Source organism: Lissotriton vulgaris, unplaced genomic scaffold (assembly GCF_964263255.1).
Source record: "Lissotriton vulgaris unplaced genomic scaffold, aLisVul1.2 SCAFFOLD_882, whole genome shotgun sequence".
In the NCBI taxonomy this organism is placed as follows: domain Eukaryota; kingdom Metazoa; phylum Chordata; class Amphibia; order Caudata; family Salamandridae; genus Lissotriton; species Lissotriton vulgaris.
In genome coordinates this window covers 606,732-631,161 of record NW_028254400.1, presented here as the reverse complement: position 1 = coordinate 631,161, position 24,430 = coordinate 606,732, and the positions used below count along the sequence as shown (strand labels likewise).

The 24,430-nt window shown below is 48.0% G+C and overlaps 1 long non-coding RNA gene across 5 annotated transcripts in view; it reads left to right on the top strand.

Annotated features, from left to right (window-relative positions):
- Window positions 1-24,430, top strand: part of LOC147659546 (uncharacterized) — a 255,935-nt gene that overhangs the window by 199,581 nt on the left and 31,924 nt on the right. The window contains exon 1 of one of the 5 annotated variants that reach the window (XR_015307214.1): window positions 5,753-5,975. The exons of 3 other annotated variants lie outside the window; for them this stretch is intronic. This is a non-coding gene — a long non-coding RNA (uncharacterized LOC147659546). Of the gene's footprint in view, window positions 1-5,752; window positions 5,976-10,749; window positions 10,847-24,430 lie in introns of those variants that run through there. One more of the 5 variants, XR_015307215.1, reaches the window with a different exon arrangement.

The window sequence follows — 24,430 nt, the reverse complement described above, 5'->3', positions numbered from 1 at the left end:
ATCTGGACACATATAAACCTGTGAGCCACTCCTATGGAAGGCCTTATCAATCCTGAAGGCAGAGCGCTTGGAAATATGTGAGATGGTGCTCTAGCATGAGCTGAGCCTGTCTGCAGCTTTCGGGAACAACTCCCTAAGCTGTTCCCGGATAATGCCATACCATATACTATTAAGTGCATTATAATCCTCGCGGTTATATAGCAACTTTGGTTTGGCTTTATCAAAACATGTTGTGTAAGGTGTCATACGATTTGGAATACTATCCCCTCAACAGTCCTGCCGACTGGGATAGCATTCCACCCCTCTAGAGGGAGAAGACATGTTACTTTACTGAAACGCGGTTGATTTTTAAAAGAGCCTCAGATCCACAAAATGGATGCTTCTGCCACAGACACGAGTCTGACCTCCTGCTGCTGACCGAAACTCAGCAGAGGAGGCCTGCACAAAGGCTTTCCTGTCGCAGGGAGGTGTTACACCACCCCAGACAGGAGATAGTGGATTGTAGCAGGGAGGATTGAAAGAAACCAGACACTGCCTGGGGAGCACAAGGCTGCCCCTTGCATAATCCGGCCAAACCGGTTCTGGGGCACACCAGCCCCTGTCCCAGTGCGGCCTGGATCAAAGGGAAAGGGGTGTATCCACCCCCTTCCTGGGTCCCACCCATAGGAGGGGACCTAGCAGGTAATCCAGCCCCCTAGATTGGTATAAGAATGGGAGCAGTGCCAACGCACTCAGATTATCCTGATGAAACATTTGAAATGAAACTCTGGACCCTTCGACATCCTACTCAATGTAGAAGACTGAAGAATCTCCCTTGTGGTCAAGGAGTGACCACCCTGTGCCAACAGTCACCATCCAGCACCTCGACGTCTGCTTTGTTGCAGTTCCCGCCAGAACTCGAGCAACAGAGATCAACGAGATCAGGCTTGCCTGCCTTCTTACAGCCCGATCCACAGTCCCTGCCGAGCTGAGACCTGTGGAGGTGACCGGAAGCGTGGGGCACACCATCTTGAAAAGACCACGAGATGCTGACTGTGCAGCGCACGAGTGACCCTCGAAGCTGTACACCGGGGTTTGAAAAGCCCCAACCCTGAGCCACTTTTGCACCGAAGCTCACCCCTTCACACTCGACGAGTGCTGTGCGGGGCCCTTCTGCTTTCTTTGGCTCGACGCGTTGGCCAGATCACTTGCCAGCTGGCTTGTGGCCCTTGTGCCGACGAAAACCTAAATTTGACTTGTGATTCTGGTTGCTCCAGACTTGCACCCGCTCCTCTGAAAAGGAGCACCCACTCTGACCCTCCTGGTCCGAGTGAGAAGCAATCGTCCAATCCCGCGTGGATTGCTCTTGCCAAGTGTTGTTTGCTCCGATCTTGAAGCCGACAGCGCCGATGGTGAGAGCCTCCATGAGACAGCTCGGGACCCGCTCCTAGACGTCACAGATGCCCCAGAGCCCACGTGGCAGCGGAGAGAAGCTCCTCAACAACCACCTGATTGCGCCCGACATTGCCTGGTTCCGTCCTGGTTCCACCCTGGTCACTGCTGAGTGACCCAGACTCTGTCCCCTCTGCTTTCAGGCACTTTACGACTCTGATCCACCCTTGGATCACACCGGACACTTCTCCTTCACATCGTCTGCAGCATCTTCAGCTTCAAGCACCATCAACCTGCGTGACGAAACCCGACGCCACTTCGACCCTATGCACCCGCTTCCTGTGGGTGAGGTAACTCAGCAACGCCGGTGTTCACACACTGGTACACACCTCTAGGGTCTGTGTCTAAAGTTTTGTCCTTCTAGGTTCAGCGGAAGTATCCTTAAACTCTATTTGTGTAACTTTTACGCACCATTGACTTTGCATTGGTGCATGCGTGTGCTTTAAGCGCTACACCCGAATCCCGCAGGCTTTTCCCGACTTCAGCATTGCTTGTCCCGACTGCTCCCAGCGATTCCCTAGGCTCTAGGCCTAACCACTGTTCGATTGGTATCTCTTATACCACTTTCTTAATATATGGTTTGAGTGGCCACCCGCCCTCATCCATAATTGTGCAACTTTCATATGTTATACTGTGCTTTTGATTTAACGCTTGTGCCCCTTTGCTCATAAAGAGTACTGGGGATTAATTTAGAAATAAACACATATATTTTTATAATATAAAAGGCTGCTTAGTCCATGCTACCCCTAGGATAGCTTGTCTAATAAGGTTGACTTACAACCAGACACCATAAGGGATTGTTTGGACTGATACAAGGTGGTTACAGAATTGGAAACATCATATATCAGGCCAACTTCTCACAGATAGTATACACAAATGCATGAATTCAGGATGTGTGCCGTGCAATCACATCTTGTGTTAGATTCAATACACTATAATGTTGCTTCATTCATGAAAAGAAAATAGGCCATATACGATATATACATGAAAAGTGGCTTGCTTCCTAGATAACTAGTGGCATTGTCGTCACGGTGGGAGCACAAACGCCTCTCAAGGCGGTGATATAAACGTGTGCACCAAGGTGAAATGATTCCAGATTAAATTATTTTATTTATGTCAATGATAATGTTTTCAAGGCTTGACTTAATTATGTACAGGATTTTAAGGCCAAGACAGACTTCCTTGTTAATTGGTTGGTCTGCCCACCTCTATCCCTCCCAGAGCCCCTCCATTAACCCAATAGAAAACGGCCACAAAAATACAAAATACAATTGTGTTCAAACATTGCGTAGAAAGAAGATCTGCACTAAAGAGAGAGTGGCCTTACACTTGCTACAAGCACACCGTTTCTCCTCTGCTTCAATGGGGTGATGCAGGAGTCCTAATGTCGATGAAAGTCCTTGTACAGTAAACGGGGCAGTGTTTCTCACGTTTTAACAGTGTTTGACAAATGCACGTAGTTTATATCAGCAACTATTTGTTTATGTTTCAGTAACTTAAATGACCGTAGTACGGGTCTGCTGTCGGTAATTCAGCCAGCAAAAGTCTCACTGAAGGCAGATTTACCCCATCCGAGTAGAACCTGCCCATTTTACACGACCCCATCTGTAAATCACGCCCAGTTACCCTACAATGGATATTACTTTAACCAGATTCAGCTAGTGGAAGCCGTCTGTGAAGGACCATGCAGCACTGATGGTTGCAAATGGTCGACTGGCGCCCCCTTGAGATGTCTCAACGCCCCCCCCGCCCTCCAGGGGGGCGCGCCCCACAGTTTGAAGACCACTGCACTAGAGTAACAAAGTCAGGAAGTGTCTGGGAGTGAATTAACGAGGTCTAATAACCTACAATAAACACTATACAGCCTTGGTATCGGGCACCCCAAGCTTCCTTAAAACCAGCTGCGCTCTTAGGAACCAAAACTTTGGGCCCAGATTTTTTTTTGCATTGAATCGTACGATATAAACTCAAAAGCAGGAGCATCGATTAGAACCCAAGAATGCGTCTGCTGGACTTTAAACATTGAGTGCAGGCTGGCATCCCCTTCATCTCTCTTGGTGGGGCCGTCTTGACACAATCAAAATGATGCTACCTCCAATAGTTTTGTGTATCCTCTCCAACATCCACTACCTATTCCATCTAAATTCTTTCAGAGTTCAATTCTATTCTGATCTCCTTTTTATGGAATAATAAAAAAATCAAGAATGGCGTTACAGAAATTAGTAAATCCAAAATCTGAGGGCGGTGTCAATTTCCCCCATTGCGCCAATTATCACAAGTTACGCCAACTAACAAATTGGATTACCAATCAGACTGAGGATAAACCTCCCTGGGTCGATCTGGAGACCTCATTTTTAGTTCCCTTCTGATTTCAGGAATATCGCTCCTTCACCCGCAAATGCTCTCTACTCCCATGATTAAGCAACACTGTAAATTACTATCTATTGCACCTCATTTAGTTGTGCATAATTTAGATACTTTTCTCAATTCTACCATCTGGCACAACAAACAAATCCTTCTTAACAAAACACCTATATACTGGAAGAGCTGGAGACACAAGGGTCTGCTCTGGGGTCACCAGCTTTTTGATCAGGGCTCCCCTTTTCAATGTATGCAATTACACTCCCTATATCATCTACCTTCTTCTTTTAAACCTACATTTTTGATCTTGCGGAATGTAATACTTGATACTTACGCTAAACTCAAATCTTCCTCTTCTCCAACCCCCCCCCCCCTCCCCTTGGCATAATCTTCTCCGCATAACCCCCAAAGCGTCAATCATTTATTCCCATTTATTGGTTCCCCCTGAGCTCTGAGATAAAACTAAAGTAGAACTGTTGTGGGAATCTGATTTGGGAGTGAATTGCTTTATTTCTTTTTGGAACAGAATGTGGACGAAAATCAGGAAATCATCTGGAGCCGCCCGCGCAACGCAAACACTTTTCTTTCTTTATAACAGATTATTTTTTACACTTGTATATCTAATAAAATTCACAACAGACATGGTAATACTTGCTGGACATGCTCCCAGGTTAACGCTGATCTTCATATGTTATTCATCTGTCCACATCCTTTTATATTTTGGGGGCATCAAATTAACACTATTTTTCACCCCTCAATCCCCCTCTACTTCACAAATGTTTTCCCAGGCAGTCTAACACCGGACAGAGGGGGGGAGGGGGGGCCGATCCCAAGTATTACTTATTGATTTATTAAAAGCCGAAGCTTTTCATCAGATATCAAAGAGCTGGAAACATTCCTCCAATTGTCTTATTTTGCGTGGTGGTGGCGGTGTCACAACCAGCGCCTTGAGGCAGCATTTGTCCACCCCATCTCTCTTGCAACAAAAAGACTCCACCTCTGGGGCCTTTCACACAATATCCAGACGATACTGGGAGAGAACTTCTTTCCCCGATCTCTCACAACAAGAAGCCCCCGGACCTCCCACTGCTCGGTGTACAGTGAGGCTTCATTCATCATTTCCTATAATGTCTTAAGATTGTTTCATTCACAAGTGTTGTTATCTACACGTCATGTGATCCTGCGACTACACGAGTCCTCTTCTATAATTCCGGGTATTATTTTCATGTGTAGTTGATCATTAATACTTTTTATTGAACTTTCTTGCATGTGTGCATTAACAAATAATTGCTATATGAAGTATTGTTTAGAACCATATTAATATTTCTAAATAAACCTCTCCTTGAAGTTTAAAAACATTTTTTTAGAACCCAAGAATACACTTTACAAGTTGACAGCTCGGCCATCGCAGCCTTTGTTGGTTTTACACCCATTAGTAGTTCTGTAAACGTCACCCCCCCCCCCTGCAGTGTAACCACCCGCTCAACAACGTGTAAAAAAGAATCGAACAGATGACGTGATTGTATTAACACATTGAACCTTGAAACAAACACACTTAACACTTTGTTTTTTGCGAGGAAAAAACTAAAAACCTCTGACCTAACACGTTTCATTTCTAATAAAAAAAAGTGTGTCAAACTCTTCAAAAGAGCTAAAGAAACTAATGTTGTTTAATTATTCTCATATCAAAAGATGGACAACGTCCACGCGCCAAAAAGCGTCTGAACATATAAATAATTCCCATCACATTATCCACCCACCCGCCTCCAACATTTCAAGCAACTAACCCGCGAAGGCTGAAGCTGCTGCTTTTAAAGGCACACAAAAAAACACATTCCCTCAGTGCAGGAAGTGATGTCACTGAAGGCCCAGCCAATGGAAGCACGAGAAAGAGTTCAAACTGGCGCCAAACTCACCTGGCATTAATTATGCAAATGAGGCAGGTACATAGGCGGCGGCTCCGAAGCGCTCTGGTTTGATCCCTCAGTAGCGCCTCGAGTGTGTCCGTGTCAGGGACACAGCGCACGGAGCCCCACGGCGCCCAGAAGCCCAGCACGGAGCCCCACAGCGCCCAGAAGCCCAGCACGGAGCCCCACAGCGCCCAGAAGCCCAGCACGGAGCCCTCCTGAAGCCCAGCACGGAGCCCCACGGCGCCCTGAAGCCCTGCACGGAGTTCTTTCATGGTGAGTAGCGCCTCCGAGGGGGTCATCAGGGCCGGAGTGGCCGGTAGATGCGTCCCCCCCCCCCCCTGACCTGGGGGGTCCGTCGCGGCCCCTGAACTTTCTATAATCCTCCCGTCCATCTCCCCCCAGGGCCGGCGTCAGTCTGGTGCAGAGCGGGGGGGGGGGGCTCCATGCCTGGGGGGCCACACTTACAAGACTGACCCTGCCTGCGCTTCATCAGTCTCAATGTCAGGAGTCGAAATGTCGTTTTCAGGGTCTTTAGAAGTTTAATTGAGTTTTGGGGCTGGAGGTGGGCAGCAAACACGTGAACAGGGAGAGCGAGCCGAGCCCGGGCTCTGGCTCGGCTCGAAGAACCCATGGACGGTCCGAGCCCTGAATAATCACATAACATATGATACACTTTTTAAAATGTTGATGAGACTGTTTCTTTAACACAGGAAAGCTTTGGTCTAATTATGTCACAATCTAGCGCTGCATTAAGAAGCACTTGTTAAAAGTGTTAGGGCCTTATTTATGAAGGCCTTGCGCCGCCGGGGCGCCACATTTAACATGGTAAAAAGAGACGCCCCGGCGGCGCAAGGCCTTCATAAATAAGGCCCTTAGGGGCAGATTTATGAAGGCCTTGCGCCGCCGGTGCGTCACTTATTACCATGTTAAAAGTGGCGCCCCGGCGGCGCAAGGCCTTCATAAATCTGCCCCTAGCATGAGCTTTTAGTCAGTCGTTCCTCGCTGCCTCACACTGGGGGCGGCGCTATCAGTGAACCAACAGGCGAGACAGGTGCCAAGTGGACCCTGTATGTGCCCAGATTATTATAGCGCAACATTAGTATTTTTAATTCACACAATAGCTTTTGTATAGGTGGTTTTCTGATTTATGGATTTGAAAAGTGCTTTCATGCGCATATATGAAGGAAATCGAGTTTCGGTGAAATACAATATTTGCCCGAAGCTCCCGCAGCTTCAGTGGAGAAGCTGCGATGGATCCAGGTTTTGTGGTAATTTTGGACAAATCATCGCTGAATGGCTGTTTGTCTCCTATGTCGATGCTTTGTTTTTACCTCCTAAGGTTTCTATAGTGTGACCTCTAGCTGAGCTATCGAAGCGCTTCACATGAACAGCAGTCACATTGTACAAGGTCACATTCATGTCTTTGAGGCACTTGAGATTTGCCAGAGTGACAGGATGCTGAGCCAATCAATGACTCGAACCGAGCTCGACCAGTTCCAAAGTTGCAAGCTCTGGCTGGTATGCCACATCCTGGGTAGATGGAGGGTGGCGGGCAGAACGCACATAATAGCTCGGCCCACTGAGCCCGACACTCCAGCAGGACCTCAAGCGGGGCCAGGGCCAGAGCCAGGCTCGAGCCAGGGCCAGGCTTCAGGCTCGAGCCAGAACCAGGGTCAGGGCCAGGCTCGAGCCAGAGCCAGGCTTCATGCTCGAGCCAGAACCAGGGCCAGGCTCGGGCCAGGCTTCAGGCCAGGCTCGAGCCAGAGCCAGGGCCAGGCTCGAGCCAGGGCCAGGCTTCAGGCTCGAGCCAGAACCAGGGTCAGGGCCAGGCTTCAGACTCGGGCCAGGCTTCAGGCTCGAGCCAGAGCCAGGGCCAGGCTCGAGCCAGGGCCAGGCTTCAGGCTCGAGCCAGAGCCAGGCTCGAGCCAGGCTCGAGCCAGAACCAGGGTCAGGGCCAGGCTTCAGACTCGGGCCAGGGCCGGGCCAGGGCCAGGCTTCAGGCTCGAGCCAGAGCAGGCTCCAGTCTTGGCGAAGCTTTCAGCGCCCGTCTTCCTAGTGCCAGATGTCCAGGCTTCGGTGTGGTACCGGGACCTCCTTCACCTTAAGCTGCTCTTGCAGTCGGCTCGGAGTGCTGCTGCTGCTGCTGCTGGAGCCGAGCCTGCTGGAAGTGATGAGCTGTGCTGTGGAGTATGGGCCTCAGCTGCCGCTCTAAAGTAACTCTCAGATGCTGTGCGCCTGTTTGAAGCAGAGATGATGCACATCTTGGGATTACAGATGTGACAAATATTGGACCCACAGTGGCCCAAACAAACCCTTGGCCCATCCAGACCAAAACTCCTAGAACCGGGCCTGGTCCGCAGCGGGGGCTGGGGGGGCCACACTTTAAAGACTGACCCTGCCTGGAGGGGGGGGGGGCAGGGGGCGGGGGCGCTGCATGCTTGGGGTGGGGGCTCCATGCCTGGGGGGCCGGGGAGTCTATTCCTGGAGGGTCACACTCACAAGACTGACCCTGCCTGGGGGTCCCATACCTGGGGGGCCGGGGGGAGATGTCTCCATGCCTCGGGGGGGGGGGGGGCGAGGATGTCTTCATGCCTGGGGGGGGGGGGGGGAGCGCGGGGCGGGGGTGCACGCACGGAGGAAGATCACACGCAAACTAGCACCACGAATTGAACATTAGACCTAGAAAGGAAGTCCACAGAAAAAGGATTTAATTGCACAATAATGAATGAAAAAGCAACTTGCATTTCAAATGCAGTAAATGCCCGGGAGGGGGGGTGGAGGCTGCATTGTGACAAGATACTGTCTTTGAGAGAGCTCAGGGTGTGCAGGCGCCTGCTGCAGACCTCTCAGCCCCCCCCTCCTCTCAGCCCCCCTCCCCCCCTGCCCCCCTCTACTGCATATACTAGTGATTAGAGTTATCTCTATATACATAGGGAAGGGATACGAGTGGATATACTCTAAGAGTCACATAGGAATGGTAGAGAGTACAAAGGTCTACGCATACACTAGTGATTAGAGTTATCTCTATATACATAAGGAAGGGATACAAACGGATATACTCTAAGAGTCACATAGGAATGGTAGAGTGTACAAAGGTCTACAGCATATACTAGTGATTAGTTATCTCTATATACATAGGGAAGGGATAGACACGGATATACTCTGAGTCACATAGGAATGGTAGAGAGTACAAAGGTCTACTGCATATACTAGTGATTAGAGTTATCTCTATATACATAGGGAAGGGATATGAATGGATATACTCTAAGAGTCACATAGGAATGGTAGAGAGTACAAAGGTCTACGCATATACTAGTGATTAGAGTTATCTCTATATACATAGGGAAGGGAGACGAATGGATATACTCTAAGAGTCACATAGGAATGGTAGAGAGTACAAAGGTCTACGCATATACTAGTGATTAGAGTTATCTCTATATACATAGGGAAGGGATACGAATGGATATACTGTAAGAGTCACATAGGAATGGTAGAGAGTACAAAGGTCTACGCATATACTAGTGATTAGAGTTATCTCTATAAACATAGGGAAGGGATACAAATGGATATACTCTAAGATTCACATAGGAATGGTAGAGAGTACAAAGGTCTACGCATATACTAGTGATTAGAGTTATCTCTATATACATAGGGAAGGGATACAAATGGATATACTCTAAGAGTCACATAGGAATGGTAGAGAGTACAAAGGTCTACGCATATACTAGTGATTAGAGTTATCTCTATATACATATGGAAGGGATATGAATGGATATACTGTAAGAGTCACATAGGAATGGAAGAGAGTACAAAGGTCTACGCATATACTAGTGATTAGAGTTATCTCTATATACATGGGGAAGGGATACAAATGGATATACTCTAAGAGTCACATAGGAATGGTAGAGAGTACAAAGGTCTACGCATATACTAGTGATTAGAGTTATCTCTATATACATATGGAAGGGATATGAATGGATATACTGTAAGAGTCACATAGGAATGGAAGAGAGTACAAAGGTCTACGCATATACTAGTGATTAGAGTTATCTCTATATACATGGGGAAGGGATACGAATGGATATACTCTAAGAGTCACATAGGAATGGTAGAGTACAAAGGTCTACGCATATACTAGTGATTAGAGTTATCTCTATATACATAGGGAAGGGATACCAATGGATATACTCTAAGAGTCACATAGGAATGGTAGAGTACAAAGGTCTACGCATATACTAGTGATTAGAGTTATCTCTATATACATAGGGAAGGGATACGAATGGATATACGCTAAGAGTCACATAGGAATGGTAGAGAGTACAAAGGTCTACGCATACACTAGTGATTAGAGTTATCTCTCTAAACATAAGGAAGGGATACGAGTTCCTTCGTTATGAAACGGGCTGGGTCCCATGTTATGTTATGGTATGGCCAGTCCAGGCCAGGCCAGTTTCTGAGTGTGAGAGCCTGAGGAGCGCTTTGCAGGGGGGCGATTGAAGTTTTGTTCCACTGTCCTGGCCACTGCACCCCCCCCCCCCCACATCATCCCCTCCCTGGAGTTCCACCTGGCCACAACAACAAGTCGTGACCCACTGACCCCACCAGACCCGATGGATGAGTGACGTCACCAGAGAGGCCCTGTGATGATCAAGGGGGCACAATTATACAGGCAAACCACTGCCATAACACTTGTATGTCTTTAGCTAGGGGGGAGGGGGGGGGGCACTGACTGTCAGGACTGGACCAATACGGCAATACCACTAAAGTTAACACTAAGCACTGCATACACAGAGTCATTATCTGGGCATTATAAATAAATACTACTGTCTGTAAAAACACACACTTGCTGCGCAATTGCTGTCGGACTCGGTCGGGTTCGAAGTTAAATACTGACTAGAACATGACCGTTGCTGGCCCGCCCCCTCCTGCTAGCCTCGCCCACACTAGTGGTCCTCTAGTGCCGTCAATCCAGTGGTAGCGCGGCCGCAACCAATGGCGGCCCTGGGAGGACATTTGGCCAGCCCTCGCCGTAGCAGTGACGCGTTACGCGCTCGCCGCCCGCCCCGCGCCCCCTACGCGCGCCCCTCGTTGTCGTGCGTCACGGCCAGGGGCAGCGGGAACAACTGGAAAAGAGATGAATTCAGGTGAGGAAAGAATAAAGACCCGGCCTAGAGTCAGGACCCTCCTGGGGTCTGATGGATCGTGGTATTACTTCCTGCAGGATATTGTAAGGATGGAGACCTTACACATTGACACAGACCTTGTCGGCGGGAGCTTGTTGGATGGAGTTGGGTTTTGGGCTCTCTGGCTCAGCTCATTGGCTGCTTTTGGGCTCTCTGGCTCAGCCCATTGGCTGCTTTTGGGCTCTCTGGCTCAGCTCATTGGCTGCTTTTGGGCTCTCTGGCTCAGCTCATTGGCTGCTTTTGGGCTCTCTGGCTCAGCTCATTGGCTGCTTGCAGTTTTTGGTCTGTGCCATCTATGGGTACTCCTCTGCCAGGATATTAAGGAGGCCACGAGCGGTCAGCTTGTACTTCCTGCCTGTCCCATCATGGACATCTGATCGCCAGAGACGCGGCCAGCCTGTACTTCCTGCCTGTCCCATCATGGACATCTGATCTCCAGACATTGCCTCCATGGTGGCTAGAAGCGGCCCCGTGTGCTGCCGGTACTCGGCTTCAGCTACTATTTCCAGGCCATGGATCCATCCTCGCCTCATCTCCTTTATCCTTCGAGGGGGCTTCTTGGGACCACCTCAGGCACGGGCAGTTTCATTGGGTTTAGGGAAGGTTTAGTCTCAAAGAGGAACTTGTCCTTCACTGGTGAACTAGAAAGAGCTCGAACTGATCTCGGTTCTGTCCATCTGTTGGTTCATTTGCTTCTGCGCTTGACATGTTTGCTTTTGTTTCCAGGAACTCCATCACTGTATGATCCTGCATTACAAGACACTTAAGCTGACCTTTGCTGTTAGTTGGGTCGGATCTTGAGCTAAAAAAATACCAATGACTAAGGATAAAGAGGTTCAAAGCTGAACATAACTTGATGATGTGTTGGCTTTATGCCCTTCCGCTTGTGCTATACATGTGCTTGTGTCCAAGTTAGGGGCATCATGTGCGTTGTTTAAGGCTTGGATGTCTGCCCCCAATATAGTTCCGACTTGTGAAGGCCTTGGGCGCATTTACTCTGCTATAGGACCGACTGGGCTCTGAGCTGTGTGTTTCTGAATTTGAAAGTTCGTTATTTTGTGACCTTCTTTTGGTGCAGTTATATTCCTGTCTTTTTTAGGTTCCTACTTTATTTTTGCTGTTCCTAATTCTATTAATACTAATTCCGGTAAATATGCGCCCAGCTGCATTGGTGAATGCAGGGTGTGGAAATAACACTGATCGTATTGGGCCATTAGTATGAGGTCTTATGGTTTGCTCAATCTGTATTAGCATATGAAACCATCCTGCAAAACCAGATCCAACACCAGGGAGTAACAATATGAATGGCAGTGTCTCACACAGGAACATACAAAGGGGTTTCTTTTGGTGGTCCTCAGTTGTTTACTGTACATGTAGATACGTGGCTCTTTTTTAACATTATTATTTCTATTGCTTGTTTTAGTTAACGTGAACCACCATCATGGATCAACCTTTTATTTGACTAATTTTATTTGCCAGTCCATTTTATACTGCGGATTTTTCTTGTTACCTCACTTAGTTATTTCAATTGAAGCTCCAGCAAGAAAATACCAGGTAGAGAAGGGCTTAGAGTGATGGAGTTCTGTGCATTGTAATTTTGAAATACTTTAGCTGGAGTTAATCCTTGGCAAAGGGAGCTCTAAGTATTACTAATAGTACAGGCTTTGTGTGCTGGGTTGGTTCTGATTGCTAGGTGTAATGTTTTCATAATTTTATTGTAATCATGAGTCCGCCGCCACAGACATTTGCACCAGTTTTAGTCCTTTTAGAGTGTCTCTTGTGTTAAGTCTATGCATAAAGATACGCATCTTTTATAACTACTTGTGTGGTGTCCTTTGTAGTGTCCTTCACTGTGTATGATCATAAATGCTTCACACGCTGCCTCTGAGATAAGCTTAGCTGCTCGTGCTACGTTACCACAGGGTTGAGCAGGTGTTATCAAAGGCTGTAGCCCCCTTACTCTGACTTAGGAAGAATGGTCCCCACTTGGACAATGGCCAGCCACTGCCAACTAGAGACCCCCATTTCCAACAAACAACCATTCCGATTTTGAGAAGAGTAAACATCTCAATGCCCATTAGATTCCCCCATGTTAGACTAATGTTCTGATTTGTTACCTTTGCCTCAAATTGTAAAGCGCTCTGATATCCTTCGGGTTCAAGTTCACGCTATATAAAACTTTATAGATAACTAAATGTAACTTTCATGATCGAGGTAACTGTTAGCAGCAATACTACGTGTCTCACCTCGGAGACTCTGACATCTTTCCAGTGCTCACCGTATTTACCCGTACATATATAACTGACCGAATCCGATATTCTGATCCGAAGTGTTAAAGATGTCAAATCATCCCTCACACACCAGGCACCAGATTGTTGTCCTCGCACTCGCATAATGATGCAATTGATGTGCACGTGCACCGTAGGAACCTGTGGTTCACATCAATTGCATAGTTATGCCGCATTAAATATACGAGTGCGACCGGCTATACTCATCATCTGGGGATTCATTTGCTTTCCCTTTCTGCAGGTAAGTGCACCTCCTTCAAAACCCTAACTCCTCGTCCTATCATTCCTCTTAGTATTGTAAATTGCTCCTCATCTCTTACCTGTTTTTGTATAGTTACAAATCGTTAAAAATGTTGTAATCTGCTATATTTCAATGCTGTTGATTGTTTGCTGATTTTTGGTTCCTGTGACTGCAATTATTTTATACTCATGTAAAGCGCTCTGATACTTCTGGTCCAGCCAGCGCTATATAAAACCTCAAAGAGAAATAAATAAATAATAAAAGTTCAATTACCAGACAATCAAGCAGGTACCAACCTCTTTAGGGAGGACTGACTGGTGCAGCCGCACCTGGTGCTGACCTGGGGGGCGTTGTGTGAAGAAATAACTTCTGGGTTTAATAGCACCTGCTGCAAAGTACCTTGTGGGTAGTGTGTCCAGCAGTTTTCAGGCAACAATAAAAATGGCAAGTTAACTCTGGTGGTTAATGTTCCTGCTAGAGAGATCAGAGTTTGGGCTAGTGGCTAGTGACAGTTTTGACTCAACATAAAGTAGCACAAAGGGTTAATAAGTCTGCTGCAAAGAACATGTACCATGCAAATCACATAACTGTATTTTATGTGCGTAGCTCAGTGGGTTACTGCTTTTGCCACAGACATGTTTTTGTAACCAGCAGTTCCTAATATAACGCAATGACCAATAAACTGTCATCAAAGAGCTGCAGGCAAACTGCATGCTATAGGTTAGAACATTATTTTTTCCCCAGTTTCTCATTATCCAAATGCTGCTAAAAAATGTTTGTTTGGGTAGAAATATATTCTTAATATTAAAGCCAACCCCAACCACTGAGGTACCTTTTTAATCCTGAGTTTGTGCTTCTCCAGAATTCATTCTTAAAATGTACTGCCTACCAGTGTGGGTGATAAGTGATTTCTACACCCTGCAATTCACATTGTCTTATGTATTATTTCATAAAGACTGATTTTACACACATATAATTAATTGTCTCCATATGTAATGGGTGTGTGTTGTAAAGTGCTCACACAACCTACACTGCCTGGTAAGAGTAGCGCTATGAAAAACAAATGAAATGCCTATGAGAATGGCTATGCAGAGAAGAAGGGCACTGTTGGAGGGTGTTGGCAAGGGATTCCTCGGAGAAGGAGATGATGGGGAGTGCCAAAAAAGACTGTTGCCCCTGGCGCCACCAGCGCTAAAGCCGGCTCTGCCTTCTTCATGTCAGAGTTTACTATTTGTACTCCTTTTCAAAGGGGTTAAAGACTGGGCCCCTGCACTTTAAACCCTTGACCCACGCAGGTGCTTATTTACATGTCACGACTAGTGCAAGCCCTGTCCATAAAGCAGGGTACAGTGTATTTAAACGGTTTGGCATATACTTTTAAGTTTTATATGCCCCAGAATAGGTGAGATTCAATTGCTACCCTTGTTCTGTGTGTGATTCTAGAATGTTTCACAATCCCATGACTTTATTGATGTACAGGCAACATTGCAGGCAGCACCCACACTCTGAAAAGTGTCCCAGTGCCACTTGTCTGGGTGCCTTTGTGTGAATTTTTCATTCTTTCTGGCCAGGGGCCGTGTTAGACATTTCCATGCTTTCTGGTAACTTATGTGTGACGTTTCCATGCTTTCTGGCCGGGGTGCCTATGTTTGATATTTCCATGCTTACTGGTCTGGGTGCATATGTGTAACGTTTCCATGTTTTCTGGCCCGGTGTGACCAGGCCTGGGTGTGATGTTTCCAGTACTTCTGGCCTCTGTGCCCTAGGTGCTAGTTATAAGATGCTCTTGTGTGACATTGCCACAGTTTCTGCCCTCAGGATATAAAAATCATGTAATGTTTGCACATTGTCTTGAACATTTTATCCTCTGAACCTTTGCACAGTTGTTTGAAGTTAAGTGTTTTTTTAAATGTCTTTATACTATTTTATATTAATAATACATTTTGTGCTCGACATTAAATTTTTTAGCGTTCTCTGTAGGAATGTCTGTGATTTATGACTGGGTATCCTGGTGCTCCATAAGGTGATCATTTAGTATGCTTTAAAAGTTAATACAATCTAATATGTAATGAAAAATGTGTGAAAATGCATTGTTTTGGCCTTTCTGTCCCCAACATTTTCTTGGGGGCGAAAACCCCCCAGACTCCCCCTAGTAGTGGTTGCTCACTGCGCTTGCTCGCTACACACCATATGGGGGCTGGTCTCACTTTTACTTTGTTCTCTCTGATTCACTCCTTGTGTCTATTTTTGGTGCTCTCTGTAAGAATGTCTCTGGGTACGTATGACTGGGTGGGTAACCTGGTGCTCTTTAAGGTCATCACCTACTATTTACTGTGCTTTAAAAGTTGATACAATTAAATATGTAATTAAAAATGTGCTGTAAAATGCACCATTTTGGTGGGTTTTTTCCCAAAATTTCCCCCCCAAATTCCCTAGTAGTAATCAAGCTCGCTCGCACGCAACGCGCCGGACAGGGGCTGGTCTGACAATTTGCCAGGGCTGCTTTGAGTTCCCAGTCCGGGCCTGATCCAGGCTTTCAGGGCCTTGTAGTAATCCTCCTTGTTCTTGCACCCTGTACGTGGAACCTTGAATTTTTTGCAAAAGAACGTCAGTTCTTTTTTTGTGTAGTCATCCAACTTTGACGCATCCCATTCTATCTCCAACACCTCAGAGGCTACAGATATTGCCCTCTCCACGCTGTTTGTGCCAGGCATGGCTTCAAACAAAAGGGATCTTCTTCCAGCAAAGAAAAAAATTAAAAAGTCTGTGGCTAAGTTACTGGATTGTATCACTATGCAATGGTCAATAATCACTGCATGGACACTGCAAATGTAAATTCGTGATCCTTACCGCTGCGTCCAATGTTAGAATTGGGGCTCTCTGGTTGGCACAGGTATGTACTTGCGACAAGCAGGGACCCTCTTCTCTAAGTCAGGGCGAAGGATTACCCTCTAAAAATAACCCCTGCTTACCCTCTAGGTAGTGTGGCACAAGCAGTCAATGCTAATCTTTAGAGCACATAGGGTTAAACATTTGCAGTATCACACACAATAACCACCAACCCACCACACAATGACACCAGACTGTATTCTTGTAAAAATATATCTCCTTTACATAGATTTAAAGCAGGCTTGTAAATACAGTCTTTGTACAGTTCAAAATGGTTCCAGTTGCTTGTTCAGGTTGCCACAGTTCTTGTTCAGCTTTAAAAATAGTTCTTACACTTCAAAAGGGGTGCCACAGTTCTTGAAGGCAATCTTTGGGGCCTTCTACCCAGTTCCAGGAGAGTACATTGCTCCCTAGCGCTTCTGTGCGCTTCTTTCGGTTCCTAATTCAAGGCCCAATCAACCCTCGCGCCTTTCACGTGAGCAGGTGTGCGCGGCGTACACTACAATGGCCGGAATGAGAAGTACCGGCCTCCCAGCCACAAGCGCACAATTCTCAGTGCACACTCCAGGCTTGATCAACTTAACTAGGATGATGAGCACAGAGTCTGGAAACTTCAAAAAGCGGACAGTCAAGTGTGGCAATCTTTTAGAAGTGGCCGCTCAAGGACTTGGGCATGGTTTGCAGCGTACCGACTCCCTTTGGGAGAGTTAGTGCACCTCGTAGGGCTGAGAGGTGTCCCGTAATACCACCGGCAAAAGGGCCTTGCGAACTCTCGCGTGTGTCGTGTGTCACGCGTAACGCGCGGTGAGAGTACGAGGCGTTCGGGTGGCTGTACGACTCGAACTGAGCTGCGGGATGGCTTCACGGAGTCTCACAGTTCAGAGCGCACAAAGCGGGGGACCAACAGGGGACGAGGGGTGCGCGCCTCGCGGACTCCGTGTCCAGAGGGCGGCGGACCTCAATAGCAAAACAGTACCCTAGAGTACTTGAGAGGGGAGTTCCGGGGCGGACAATGCCGGGGTCGATTCCAGGTCCCACGTCGCAGTGTCTTCTTCTGTAGATTCGAGCTACGGCTCGGCTCAGGAGGGCAGCGTTGCATTGAGGGTCAGGTCTTTCGGCGAAGGGCTCCTGGTCTGGCAAGAGGGGGCAGGGCCCCGGGCAGCAGTGTGAGACGCGAACAAAGCCTCTCTACGCTCAGCGTGTATTCCTTCTCTCCCCGTGCCGCTGCAGTTTACGAACGGTTGCGCTGGGGCTTCAGGGCAACTTCTTCTTCTGTGGAGTTCTGCAGTTAGGCAGGCGACAGGTACGTTGCTTGGGCCAGCGAGGCTGGTCTTTGCGATGTCAGCTGGGGCCCGCCCGGCAGCTTCTCTTTCCAGGAGGAGTAGCGCCCACTGTTCCTGGGGCACAGTTCAGGGGGCAAGTTCCACAGCAAGCCCTTGGAGATTGTCTAATGCACAAGTAGTTCAAAAAGTCTTAGTCTTTTCCTTCCTCTCTCCTTCTGCAGCAAGGCACCCACCACAGGCCAGTCTCTCAGGATTAGAGACAATACTTCTCCATGCAGCTTTTTCCAGGCCCTTCTCTTCAGGCAGAGTTTCTTCTTGGCGTCAACAGGATCGGATTTACAAGGAGCAGGGCTCCTACTTTTATACAGCATTTTCTTTGTTCTTACAGGCCAGGGGGGCCTCTGCATAACTTCTTTCAGTCTCTGAGCACTTTGTTGGGTGTACTCTGGTGTCTTCTTTCAGTGCGAGGGGCAGGCACATCAGACGCTCCACAGGAGGTCGAGCCAGCATTGTAAGGACAGGGGCAGCCAGGAGTACCTTGTTGACAGTGCTTCTCCCTCCCTGGGCCAGGTGTCGGCTGAGTCATCAGTCACTCCCCAGGGGCAGAGCCAGCATTGTGATGGCAGAGCACAGCCCTATTCAGAGTCCACGGGCACTCCCACCTCCCACTAAGGTGTAATCCTGGCATTCACCACCTGTCATCCCCCAGCCCTGTCACTCACATATCCCAGACAGTCAGATACACATCCAAGCAGAGGCAGGCTGAAATGGTTAGGCAAGCAAATGCTAACACGAACTTTCTAAAAGTAGCATTTGCAAACACAGGATATTAAAATAAACTTTACTAAAAGAAGTATATTATTCTGAGTTCAGGCATATTAAACTTGACTTTCTACCATGTTCCCTGGGCCTGCTGGGATTATAGAGTGTAATAATTCCAGCAGCCCATCTCGGCCTAAGAGAACAGGTAGCCTTACAATAGTGAAATACGAATTTGGCAGTAATTCACTATAAGGACATGCCATACACATCAGGGCTTGTCCTACCTTACACTTACAGTGCACCCTGCCCTTGGGCCTACCATAGTGGTGACTAATATGGTGACTAATATGAAGTAAAGGGAAGGTTTAGGGGCTGGCAAGTGTGTGCATGACAGTACCAGACTGCACACATTTTAAAAAGGCTGCTTCTGTGGGTGGCGCAACCAGCGCTGCAGGCCCACTAGCAGTATTGGTATTTACAAGCCCTGGCACTCCTGGTGCACTTTACTGGGGACTGACAGTAAATCCAATGAGCCAATCATGGAGATCAATTACAGGTACACTTTATATTGGGAGCACTTGCACTGCTGCACGGATTGGCTGTGGCGCAGTGCCCTGAGCAGCTAACACCAGCAAAACATCTGAGGCACATCAGCAAAAAGTGGAAGGGAGACTCACGCCAAGGTGCCAGGTCTAACGCACACACAGGGGGGGGCTGCCCTCTAAGCAGTCGATACTGCAGCTGTCAATCACCGGTGTGGCACCATGGAGGCCGGGTTCAATAGTCCGGATGTGCCGGCGTAGAGTGCAGTCATGTGACGTCAGGAGGAACTAGGCAGAAGCGGCGGGGGCATCTGAGAGAGTACAGGCGAGACTTGAGTCTCTCTCATGCCATGGCCGGGCCACAATAGGGGGCATGAATGAACTTGTGCAATGGGCATATGGCAGCTGGCGCTCGCAAAATAGACTGCCGCGAATTGTGTGATCCAGATTCGATAGACCCCACCGGCCTTCTTGGGAGCTTGCAGCATTTCAGTTATGGCAACATTATTTATAAATATGGCAGAGCTCGCATGCAGTCTTGGCTAAACTCCAAATAGCATGTGAAGCTGTTTTTTACCAATTATAATCCCTTGAATAACAAATGAAAGGACACCACACAAGGTATATATCAAATATATATGTATTTATTTCTAACACAACCCCTCTGCACTCTTTGAGGTTAGAGGTAAAAGTACATCACAAGTTACTTAATTAGCATAGGATAAGTTGCACAATTTACAGTAATGCCCTAGAGGCCTCACAAACCATATACTAAAATAGGGGTATAAGAACCACGATAAATAGTGAGCAGGCCTAGGGCCTAGAGAATCGCTGGGGCTACACTAGACAACCAAAGGATAGGAGGTAGGAGACCAACGGGAGACACATCCAGTGTCTAAACAATCGCGAGTTGCCATTGACAAATGGGAACGTAAAAGTTACAAAGTTACAGTTTTAGGGCACTTCCGGATGGACTACGACAAAACCCCTTTAGACTAGGACACTTCAAGAGTCAAGACCCACGGGAGCACCGGAGTACTCGTGTTACCTCACCCAGGGAAGCCGGGTGCATAGGTGCTTTTTGATGTCTAGTTTTGTCAATGTTTTATATGGAAATCTGCAAAGAAGTGCTGCAGGCTACCAGAGGAAAAGTGTCCAGGTGGATCGAGAAACTGAAGAACCTGAAAGCAGAGAGGGCAGAGTCTGGGTCACTAGCCAGTGACCCGGAAGGAACCAGAAAGGAACCAGGCATTGTAGAGGAGATTTCAGGTGAAGAGGTAAAGCTTGTCTCTGCAGCCACGAGGACCAGGAGGTGTTGACGATGACCAGGAGCTGGATTCGAACTGTCCCACAAAAAGTCTAGTTGACTGCGGCATCGGTATCCAGATTGGACACAACAAGCTTTGGCAAACGCAACCCATGCAGGAAGTGAATATTGGCTTCGAGTCAGACCAGCACGGTCTTGGGCGCTTCTCCTTTGGAGGAAAGCTGGAGCAAGCCTGCAGCAACCAGGCCAGTGTTGTAAATTCAATAGAAAGTCTTCAGAGGGCAAACTAGCCAGCGGGCTAGCAACTGGAAAGACGTGTCAAGCTGAAATGCAGGAGCAGCCCCACGTGACACTCGTAAAGGGGTGAGTTTGGAGCAAACTGTGATCTGGTCTGGGGCTTCTCGTACCCCAATGCACAACTTCAAGTTACCTCAGGAGTCAATGCAGTTAGCAAAATGCAGGATGTCCAGGGTGTCCGGTCCCACATCTCTCGTGTCAACCACTGGTCTCAGCTTTACTGTGGATGTGGATCTGAGTCAGGGAAGTCTGGAAGTCCAGTTCCTGTGTCGCTGAGTCTTCGGATTCTGGCAGGAGCGTCGACAAAGCAGACCGGCAAGTTCCTGGTGGTGCCTGTTTGCACAGGGTGGTCACTCTTTGACCACAAGGGAGATGTCTTCAGTCTTCTCGTCGAAATAGAACGTCGAAGGTCCAAGAGTTCTGTATCAGTTTCATTCCAGGATAATCTAAAGTCCTGGGGACACAGCTCCTATCTTTATACTAAACTAAAGGGCTGGATTACCTGCTAGGTCCCTCCTATGGGTGGACCTGGGAAGGGGGTGGTTACACCCCTTTCCCTTTGTCCAGTTTTGCGTCAGAGCAGTGCTGGAGTGCCCCAGCAACTGGTTTGAACCGGGCTATGCATGGAGCACCTTGTGTGCCCCCGGCAATGTCTGGAAAAGCATCTTTCCATTCAACCCACCCTGCCCCAATACACTACAGGCTGTCTCGGGAGGTGCTAGCACCTCCCTCGACAGGAAACCTATTGTCCAGGCTCTTTGCTGGAGTTTCCCCCAGCAGCAGGAGGTTACTCGTGTCTATGGAAGCAGCATCCAATTTGTGATGCTGAGGCTCTGTTTAACTTTAATCGGGTAAAGCAGTAACTACACGTCTTCTCCCTCTAGAAGGGTGGAATGCTACCCCCGCCGCCAGGACTGGCGGGGGGGGGGGTAGTATTCCAAAGTGTTTGTCACCTTACACATGTTTTGATAAAGCCAAACCAAAGTTAGCATTAACCGCGAGGATTATAATGCACTTAAGAGCATATGGTATGGCTATATAATAGAACAGATCTAAGGAGATGGTTCCGAAAGCTGCAGAGGGGCTCAGCTCTTGCTATGGCACCCTCACACAAAACCAACACTCTGCCTCCAGGATTGTTAAGGCCTGCCATAGGAGTGACTTATAGGTTACTATGTGTCTATATATAAGGTAGATATAGATTTACTATATCTAAGTAAGGGGTGATTACACCACCTTACCCAAGCTGAGTGATCAGCCTGTGGTGTCAGTTTGGAGGGCCAGCCAGGGCTGGCATAATACATGCTGCAGCCCCTGGTAGGCCTTGGATACACCTATGCCCTGGGTACCTATGGTACACTATACAGGGGCTCACAAATGTGACCCAATACCCAATCTGGTATGTACCTAAAATACATGGTATCAATTTAGAGAGAGAACAGCTGGGCTGTGGGTCTGATTAGCAGGCCCACAGCCACACTAAAGTCGAAAAACCAGAAAATCACAGCAAAAGTGGGGGTGACCATAGGAAGCAGACCCTACTCCTACAATGTTCATGCCTCAAGGACACAGCGCCCAGAAGTCAGTCAGTAGTGCCTCTGAGGGGGTCATGTTTACGCCTCAGGGACACAGCGCCCAGAAGTCCATCAGTAGCGCCTCTGAGGGTCAGTGTTCATGCCTCAGGGACACAGCACCCAGAAGTCCGTGAGTAGCGCCTCTTAGGGTGTCATGTTGATGCCTCAGGGACACAGCGCCCAGAAGTCTGTCAGTAGCGCCTCCGAGTGTCATGTTCATGCCCTAGAGACACAGCGCCCAGAAGTCTTTCTATAGCCTTGCTGTGTCTCATGTTGTCCCCTTCTTTAAAGAGGCCCTTCGTGGTCTCTCCCAGCTGCATCTATTGAGCTAATGAATCCTTGCACCCCCACCCCCCTAGAGAGCGATGAGCTGATGTATCCTTGCACCCCACCCCCCTAGAGAGCGATGAGCTGATGTGTCCTTGCACCCCTCAGAGTGCAATGAGCTGATGTGTCCTTGCACCCCTCAGAGTGCTATGAGCTGATGTGTCCTTGTGCCCCCCCTAGTGTTCTGACATGAAGTATCCTTGCACAGCCCCCCCCCCGAGTGCTAGCATTGAACTGCCCTTTCTGACTCCTTCCTCTGTGTCTAAGCCTCGTGTGCCAAGTCCTGATGTGGCCTGTGCATGCAGGGAACGCAGGCCTGTGGCTTTGACATGCTTTCAGCTGTTCTTAAAGAGAATCTCCATTCTTGTGCTTGAATAGACCACGAATGCAGTCAAACTGAGCCAGAGAGCGTCTCGAACCGGAACAGAAAGGAGTCCCGGGCACAACACTCAGCGTGGCCACATTAGAGAATTGGCTGAAAATGTGGCCCACGTTAGCAAAGTGGGCAGTTCTGACTTGGTAAGGACAGCTGTAGAAGTGCTTTGGCAGGGATGGAAGACAGCTTGGCTTTGAGCTTGCTGCAGGTAACATCGCAATGACCTGTCCCCAGCCCTCAGACACTGCCCCCACACTGACCTGACCCCATCCCTTTTGCACTGCCTGGTCGCAGTGACCTGTCCCCAGCCCTCCGGCACTGCCTGGTCGCCCTGTGGGCCAGTCCGACACAGACACATGAGAAACAAACCAGGTGCTTTCTTTAATGGTCGTTTGCCATCAAAGCTTCTAACCTTTGTAAAAAGAGCGAGACGGCAGCAGAGCCCCGTAAGCAATCCCAAACTTTGCCTAACTTTATTGATTTCCAGAGAAGGAACCTGGAACCAGCTGGAACAGTGCACTCCTGTCTAGAGATCTCCCATAAACCTGTGGGTCTGAGAGGGGAGCTTTCTATGGCCCTGATTACACTCAAACCCTTGATAGTTGCACTATCTGTGATACCAAAATATTGATGGCAACTCATTTGTGCAATGAACCATGCACTCCTGCATGTGTCCCAAGTGGATTTCGGCAGAGTTTGCAGGATGAAAAATGGCCGATAAATCATTTGATCAGTGGCGATGCTAAAGGAGGCAGTTGAGACCCATGCCCAGCTCTGTCAAGACTCTAACTGGGTTCCACCACCAAACACATTGAATATATCAAGGGGCAACAACACTGAAAAAACAAGCAATGGTAAATGCATTAGGTTTCGCCTGGGGGGGGGAAATAATACGTTCAGAGGTGGTGGAGCAGAGTAATGAGTGCAGAGAGAATGGTCTGAGTCCTCTCTGTGCAAGAATGAAGGTTAAGTGTCGAGCGCAGAGAATGGTGTGAGTACTCTGTGCAAGAATGAAGGTTGAGAGGTGCAGAGAGAATGGTGTGAGTCCTCTCTGTGCAAGAATGAAGGTTGACTGCAGAGAGCATGGTGTGAGTCCTCTCTGTGCAAGAATGAAGGTTGAGTGCAGAGAGAATGGTGTGAGTCCTCTCTGTGCAAGAATGAAGGTTGAGTGCAGAGAGAATGGTGTGAGTCCTCTCTGTTCAAGAATGAAGGTTGACTGCAGAGAGCATGGTGTGAGTCCTCTCTGTGCAAGAATGAAGGTTGAGTGCAGAGAGAATGGTGTGAGTCCGCTCTGTACAAGAATGAAGGTTGAGCGCAGAGAGAATGGTGTGAGTCCTCTCTGTGCAAGAATGAAGGTTGATAAGTGTCGAGTGCAGAGAATGGTGTGAGTCCTCTCTGTGCAAGAATGAAGGTTGATAAGGGTCGAGTGCAGAGAGAATGCTGTGAGTACTCTGTCCAATAATGAAGGTTGATAAGTGTCTGAGGCAGAGAGAATGCTGTGAGTACTCTGTCCAAGAATGAAGGTTGATAAGTGTCTGAGGCAGAGAGAATGGTGTGAGTACTTTCTGTCCAAGAATGAAGGTTGATAAGTGTCTGAGGCAGAGAGAATGGTGTGAGTACTTTCTGTGCAAGAATAAAGGTTGATAAGTGCCTGAGTGCAGGGTGAAAGTGCTTCATTGCATGGGGATTGATGTGAGTT